The sequence below is a fragment of the Chaetura pelagica genome, unplaced genomic scaffold (genome assembly GCF_000747805.2).
Source record: "Chaetura pelagica isolate M959 unplaced genomic scaffold, ChaPel_1.0 scaffold360, whole genome shotgun sequence".
Lineage (NCBI taxonomy): Eukaryota > Metazoa > Chordata > Aves > Apodiformes > Apodidae > Chaetura > Chaetura pelagica.
This window is the reverse complement of record NW_009951950.1, coordinates 717,541-726,202: the sequence shown is the minus strand read 5'-3', so window position 1 is coordinate 726,202 and position 8,662 is coordinate 717,541.

Sequence of the window (8,662 nt, the reverse complement as noted above, 5' to 3'; positions counted from 1 at the left end):
GGGAAGAAGGGAGGGGTGGGGTAACATCTGCAAGCCCTGCTGTGTCTGTGTTCTGGGTGTGTGTGATTAGTGTGAAATTAAATTATTATTTTTTCCCCAAGTTGAGTCTGTTCTGCCCGGGACCTTAATCGGTGAAGAGCTCTCCTTGGCCTTTGTCTCGACCCATGAGCTTTGTCCTCCTCATCCCACAGTGTGTGTGGGGATGGAGTTGAGTGAACGGCCATGAGGCTGTTTATTTGTTGTCGTGTTGGGCCCAAACTGCAACACTATTGGCGATCCAGGCAGGAGAGAGACAAGGAACTACAACAGATGGGCACCCACATGCAACACACCTGAGGAGTAAAAAGCTGTTGCATATCTTTTGATGCTGAAGTTCTGGTATTCTGAGCTACAGCAACTGCCATTATGTTCAGACTTTCACTATCTTGTATCTTTATGTGTTTTAGAAATAGATTAAAGTACTGTTGTTAGAAATGAAATCTAGTGTTGTTTTTTGCACCCTAGTGTTAGGAAGATAATAGTTTGTTTCTTCCCTGGTGAAAAGAAACTTTATGGTGACTGAAGAAAGAAAGGAGATATCTGGGCATTCCAAGGACACCCAGGTGGTTTACAGCCCAAGAAACTGAGAGACTCACTTGAGCTCCATTTGGGGGAGCTGAGATACCTGAACATGGCAAAGGCCATAATAAATACAGAACAAAGTCACTCCTAAGTTATTTCCCGGGACAGGATGGCACCAGATGGTATAAATCATTCCAGGGATTGGGAAGACAGCCAAGGGGGCAAAGAAGGTCAGAATTATACCTTAAAAGGTAAAAACTAAACTAGAATGGAATGTGTAAACAGGAGCAGGAAACTTATAGGATAATTAGAAGCGTCGGATATGCTGTAAACCCTGGACTACCCAGCCAGTGGGGAAGCAGGGGAGGGAACTTTGAGTCAGGAATAGGGAATATAAACAGTTATTCACCTTACTATCAGGTGTGCCTACTTGTTTAGGTCACCCATTCTTGCAAGAGTGTAAATAAACTGTGCTTCACTGAAAGATCTGTTTGGGCCTGTTCATTGGCGTGACAAACGTTTCTCACACTATCCCAGAAAAATGCCTTCTTTTCCTGATAAAACAGCACTGCCTCCATGCTAGATAATATGTGTTGCTGATGCAGCTTAGTAAGCACTTATTCTTTTGTATCAGATTTTAGCAAAGCGAGTATTTTTTCTAGCAGTTGGATTAATATGTTGACTAGTTTTTTTAGAATAAAACTACATTAACTTATAAAACTTACATTAACAAATGAAACGTCTAGAAATTCCTCAGAGGTGTTTGGTTTTTACTGATCGTGGATATTTTTCTCGCATGGGATCCATCAAAATTTTTACTTCCATACTGCTCATTGCCATATAAAATCTTACATAACCATGCCTAGAAAGCAAAATTGCAGTCTGAATTTCTTGTTCAGCCTATAATCTGAAATTAACTGCTGTTCAGTTACTGTTGTTTACAGACTATCTTGTCCCGTTGGTCTGAATGACAGATTACAAATATAAATGTAAACATCTTTGCCCTGGGGGATTTACAGTCTACTAGATGAGTATTCTTGCAAATGGTGAAATAATGCAACCAGCAAGTTTGTGGGGTTTTTTTCATTCTGCTTTTTAACAATAAAACATCACCACATCTCTAATAGGAACTTGCTAAATTAGCATCACTACCAGGCAAACTGCTAACTAGAACACCTGAGAAATGGCTACCATTAAGAAAAATCTGGTGATTAAAGGCTGTGATTAGCTCAGAAAAGTGAATTTGGCAGGGTCAGCCAGCTCTTTCTGAATTTAAGATGGCTCATTGTAGATGTCATATTTTTCATATGTAATGTTCTCAGTTACCAAGGGATAACAGACTGATGAAATCGTACTCAAATTCATCCACCTGGGAGTTCTAAATGAATCTATACACAGTTTGAGCCTTTTATATATCAGCCAATGTGCATTATTCAACAAGAATGAAGGGCAATTTTCCAATGCCTGAGACTTAAGGAGACTGAACATGTCAATTTTTCTAACTCAGTCATTTACAACACAACCCTGTTGCTGTATAAATTACTGATAAATAATAATCCCCTTAATACTATCTTCACCTTCTATTAACCAAAATGTTCTTAACTTTAAATTGCAAAATTAAATAAAGGAATATTGCTTTATCACGTATTAAATGCACTGTTCAAAAGGCATGCAGACAATTGCTGCCTTGTATAAGTGCAAGTACCAAGCCAACATATACTTTATTATTCTAAGTGAATCTTGCCCGGGTCTATGTTCCAATTTTCCAGAGCCCTGGCAAGTAAGAGACTGCTGAACTCAAAAATTATCACTGTTTTTAGCAGTGATTATGACCGTTTTTATCCACCATTAGAGTCATGGAGGACAAGCAAAATAATTTTTGTAACTACCCTCTTCACTGCTACATTTGAGAAGTGGCATCCCTCATCATGGGCATTGGTTAACTTGAAGTAGAGACATGTGCCTGTGCTCTAGAGAATTATAGCCTATCATATATCATCATAACACATTTTTCCCAGTCTTTGACCAAGAATTGGAGAAGAAGTGACTCTTTCCATTTTTCTCCGCTGCCAAATCTTGCAAACAGTATCTCTGACCACAGACTGTATGCTTGTACTGCATGCACCGTGGCATTTTTCACCAGTTTCAGTGTTTCTGGTAATTATCAGCCATTTTTAAATCGGGTCTGCTAGCTGGTTAGCAAACTGTCTTGTACAGTAGTTTATTAAACAAAGAAGCCCAGACAAACCTGGTACTGAAGAAACTTAAATATCACATCTAGTCTCCTTCTCTGAACAGCTATATTAATTCCAATATAAAGCCTTTGACATTAATATAAGAAATACAAAATGCTATTAGGCTTTCATTTACAACACCTCTTAGATGTCTGTGTTATACTTAAAACTGATGCATATTTTATAAAAACGAGTCATTGCAAAGGACTAAGTTGAAATAATCTTGGCCAATATTATCAAAAATATTGTTGATCCATTTAAGCATCTCTTCCAAGTGGGCAACATCAAATAGTACTTTCTGTAGCCAGGAACAGAATTAATTCCATGCGAATATAAAGAAGTTCTTCATATCTAACTCTGTCAAGCCTGGCAACACAGGTATTGTGCCATCCCTTCAACAGTCGCTGGATAGAACCTCAAGCTATAGTGCCAAATTCTGTACATACCCCTCACAAACATGTCTCTTGGAAGTGTTTGCCAATAGTAAACAGTAGTCACCACCTACATCCTAGGAATGTTTCCATGTAGCCTGTGCATTAATGCACATGGCCTTTGCACAAAGAGTATAATCAAAAACATTTATGTTGGCAGCTCCAGTAGTTCCAGAGTCATTGGCACCTAATGCCCTGACTATTGCAGCGCAGATGACAGAGGGCAGGTAGTCTGCACAGCAGTGCCTTCCCAAAACATCTTTCCAGACTGAAGCACTGAACCTTGTACTGATGGATTGGGTTGCTTTTGGTATGACAACAAACAAATGTCTTTACCAGGCAGTGTCCTGTATGCACTATATCCCTGGTGTGCTCTGCTGGTCCAAAAAGCAGGAAGGCCCATCCCTAAGCCTGCAGGCTGTCTTTGATGTTGAGTGTTCACTGTTTACACCTCACAGCAATAAATTAAAGGTTTTCTGGATATAGTCTTACAAATGGCAACAGAACAGCAACTCTGCTTACACAACACCAGGTATCAGCCCCCATCACCTCTTGAAAACTGTCAGCATTGCTCACATGCACTGTTCTGCACACAGAAGGAAGAGCATCTAGTAGAAGCACAACATCTTACTCAGAGGTTGATTATAGATTGTCTACCAACACTAAAGTTGTCTTCCTCTCCCAAGTCACTGATGAGACATATGATGTCCCAGCATGCTTAGTATTTAAATGCCATTAACACTCCTTGCTAGCCTCATAGCATGACTTCCTAAAAAATAGTAGTAAAATGTGCTTTAGGAGATCATTTTTTCCACATGTAACTGTATAAACTTTATTGACTGAAGTCTATCAAAGGAGCATGGAACACACAGAAGTCACACAATTTCTGAAGATCAAACTGTGGATCTTCTGACTCTACTATAAACTCAGGCTCTTCCAAGAGCCACCCAGATTTACAGTCGTGGGATCTGTTAGTTTATTGTGTGTAAATATAAAGGCCTGGAGACGTGCAAAGGACAGTACCAGGCACAGGAAGCACCCCGACCTGGCTACTCCTAGGAATATTAGCAGAGGACATCCTGGCCACGGTCTGGGTGTTGGAGGAGTCTGCAGGAGGTGCTCTCACCAGACAGCCTTGCAAACTGAGGGGGTTACAGCCTTCAGGTGTACAGGACCCATTATAGATGAACATTTGGGGAATGGTGTAAAACTTACTGTGGGATCTTTTAAAGGAGTTAGTGGGAATGTGTGAGACTTGTGAAATATCAAGTCTAAAGACCAAAGGCAAGAACAGGACAGTGAAGGTGGCTCACAAAGGAATTAGTATGGAAAAGTGCAGAGATAAATGGCTAAAAGGAGCCAGTTGCACGTAAACAGGCTGCTGCTCAGTGTGCTTGTTTGATCATGCCCCACGCCTGATCACCACAGTGTTCTAGTTAAACTGCATTCTGACTAGTGGGTGAGGGACTCTGTTCTGTGTGCTTTTGTGTATTTATGGGGGTGTGCATGCAACAGCTGGAGTCAGGCCATGGGTCACAAGGCCCATGTGTCTGGGGTGCCAGCAACAAGAGACACCGCGAATGTTTGTGTGTGTGTGTGTGTGTGCATGTTTCCTTAGGGAGCATCAGTTCTGTGTGAGTGCATGTATGTGTAATTCCCCAGCATATTTCTAGCCAGACCTTCTGAGAAGTAGGATAAGGGATCTGGAAGACAGCTATCAGGGAGACTATATGTCAAGGGCCAGATACCAGAGAGACACCAGGGGTCTGAGAGTTGGCTACTGGAGTGACCATAGGTCTGCACAAGCTCCCAGAAGGACCAGTGTGTCTGACTGCCAGCAACTGGACTGGAGCTGCAGGCTCCAGTACATGTGTACACACATGTACATCCTGATCTTCAAGTTAGCAGCCAAACAGAAATCAATGGCAGAGAGGCAGAGGCTGGGCAGAGCATGTAACAGTGCAATATGTGACCTGGGAAGCATGACCACCCCCCTTTCCCAGCCATCTGGCTAGAGCACCTCATCCAGCTGAGCCAGGCAGAGGAGGCTGCAAGCAGCTGGCTTGGCAGACCTCCATGCACGAGTTTGTCAAGGTGCCAGGTCTCACAGCACACATTGTCAGTCCCTACAAGTCTTGTTCTCCTAAGAGAGGAGGAGAAGGAAGAACCTGATGCAGAGGTGGCCACACAAGGGCAGCCCTGACGTGGAAGACAAACATGGGTCACCAGGAACTTCGCAATAGTGCGTATCACCTAGAGGCACCGCATACCTACAGGATACCCCTGAGACAGTCACCACCTGCCCTGTCAAACTGTGATGGAAAGTCTGGAAGTGTCAGGAGCGACTTCCCAGGTGGACCCTGTTGTGTCCCAAGGGTGCAGCAGTGGTTTGACTCCTGTCTCAAGGGTTTGGTGTACAGCTATGGGATCTAGAGCTGTCCTTCCCTCTCCAGCTGCAAATGGCACATCTTTCTCCTGATTCAGGGGAACAAGAAGGGCCAGCCCTCCTCACCCCACTGGTTGGTGCTGCAAAACCAGGCAGGAGGGGGATGGACCCTTAGGCAACCCCTCTGCAGCTGCTCCTGTGCAATGATGCCTAAGTCATTAATTTGCTTTCACTTGTTGCCCAGGCACCAGTGCTGAATTCTAAATAAAACAGATTTTCATAGGCTACAGAAAAGATACAAACAGATGGCATAAGGCTTCAAGCCCAGCTGATGTGAAGAGCTGTCAGAAGGAACTGGGAAGTGTGTTCCCTTTACAGTGTGGTAGGTCGGGGTGGCCCCAGGCTACGCCACGCGCAGCCTTGCTGAAGGCATCGCACGTTCACACCGATGCAGGACGCAGTGCAGGGGTTCCCAGGGAGCTTAATTAGAAGCCAAATGAGGGGTATCTTCTCATAAGTGAAAGGAGAGGGGGAAGAATCACTTTCTTCAGCAATTGGCCTCACTCCAAAACTTCAGTCTGATCACAGGACTCTGTTTCTGACTCAAGCGTAGAGGAGGATTATAAATGCCTTGAATTTTGTATTTAATGGAGCACATTAGAAAATCCTGCACACATCTGAGAAACTAGGCATTAAAAAAACATGCCTCTTGAAACTTTACAGAAGTAACAAAGGATGTTTGGCTTTGAACTCTCAATAACGAGCATTGAGGGGACAATAGAGCATGCAAGGGACTCGCAATTTGTATTTGATTTTATTTATTGGGTTCTCTTCTACTCTCTGTGTGTCTACCAACATGTTGCAACTGTTACATGCATTTACTTATTCAAATGCATTTGATTAATGCTATTCAGAATTTTTGACAAGCATTGAGTATAATGAGTATTTGAAAAGTATTGAGCATAAATAAAATCTGAACAGTGTTGCTTAGGGATAATTTGTTAGGGGAAAGAAATTATTTAACAAACCAGTAAAGCAAAGAAGTACTTGTAAGCAGAAGTTGCTTTCTGTATCTGTCTATCCGTGTGGCTTCAAAATTGACTCCCACCCAATATTCATGTCAGGATAACTATTGTTCTTAAAAGCACAACATGCAAACGTTGAAGTTTGTAAGCATGTTCATTCAAACTGAATTAATTTTAAAAGTAAGCCACTGTTTGCATACTTTTAATTACTTACTAAGAACTGGCTGTGCAAGCAATAGAAAAAACAAAATCCAAAGAGAGATGTCAGACATGCCTTAAAAATTAAGATCCTTTTTCAATCCTCAGCAGACAGTATCAGAGCTGGCCCAGAAGAATAAAGAGCAGAAAAAAAAGAAAACCAAAAAACAATTTTAATTTTTCCAGCTCCCCCAAGTTGCACCCAGTGAATCTTCTCTGCATCCCTCTTGTTTTGTCCAGACCACCACTGTGTTAGCAAAGCCATTTCCTTTGCCTGGAAAATGTGAATATTCCCTCTGAAGAGCACTTGAAGCATAGCAGGGGGAAATACTGCGGTGGAAAGAGGTTTCTCTGAAGCTAACCATAATGGATTCCTTTTCATTCCCGCATTAAGGGACTTGCTTCAGAGCAAAAGAGAAGCCAGGCTCCTTCAGAGATAATCTCCCCCTTTCCTTTTGCCCTGTATCAAATAGAAACTGAAAAGGGATTTTTTCGTTTTGTTTTGTTTTACTTGAGCTCTGCCCTGGGCCTCTGGGCCTCAGGAGCTCTACTTTGTAAGAGCTGAGGGGGGGGAGGCTGTGTGGAATTTGTAGTCTAAGAGTTAAAGCAGGAGGAAAGAGAGAGAGGACTCCTGGATTATACAGTCTTCACTCTGAGATAGAGGTAAATAGTCCCTTACATTCAAATATAAAACTTCCCCTTTGAATTATTTTTTCCATTCCCTAGCAATCCCAGCTTATCTCCCCAAAACGGTCTTCACTTTTAAAATCAATTTATAACCGATCAGACAGCTAAAATAGCTTCTTACAGTAGGTGTCTCTAGTCAATGACTGATTTGCATTAAGAAAGATATCACAGCCAAGTGTGAAGAGAAAAGAATGATAGTTTAATTTTAGAAAAATTCTACATTCATCTGAGAAATGATTACTAAGCACTGTGTATGTTCATACATAAATTATTGCTAAAAAATATGAAAAGATATTAAAATGCTAAATATTTTCTTGCAGCAGGAAAACTCCAGGTCAGATGCCATGGCCTTTTGTGGGAAGGACGGACTGGGCTCGCACTCTGGGGGCCACCCGCCTGTCCTGTGCCACAGATGGTGACACACAGCGAGTGCGAGAGAGGAAACAGGACAGAGGGAAGTGGGAGGAGAGGGAGAAGGAAAGGGAGGCTGAGACACAGCTGCTGTGTGGAGAAAGCACCTTCCCACCCTTCTGGGGACAGGTGAGAAGCCTCCCCCTCATGCTCAGCACATGTGAGTGCTGGGACGCCTGTTCTGCTGGTGCAGCCTTCTCTGCTTGGCCTTAGACAGGCCGGGGAATGGCAGTGCACAGACATGTAATTCTGGGAATAAATAGCAAGGTTCCCAGGCAGGCAGGCAGCCCACTCTGGCTGTAGCCTCTGCAGAGTCAAAAGCAGCTCCAAGGAGCATGACACAGTCGTCAGGGGGATGTGCCAGGGAGCCAGGTGCCAGCTCCTGAAATAAGTCCTACAGCTTGTCAACAGAGCTCTGTCATCTCTACCCAGAAAAAGACTAATAGTGGGCTGATGCCTGGCACTGACAAATCACCAGGTTGCTGGAACTAGGATTCATTGCTAAGTTTTGTTTTGATTTTTTAAGGATATCTTTGTGTTATCAGGACAAGCTCTTTTCTTTGTCTTCTCATGGTCCAAGCTGGCAGAAAGCAGCCTGAGATCTCCCACAGAGAAAGCCTAGACCCTGCCAGGGGCCCTGTGTGCAAACGCAGGCCATGTTCAGAGGCAACAGGGACCCCACTGCAAGATGAATTGTGGGCTCAGAGCCTATGAGGGAAGGAAGGGAAA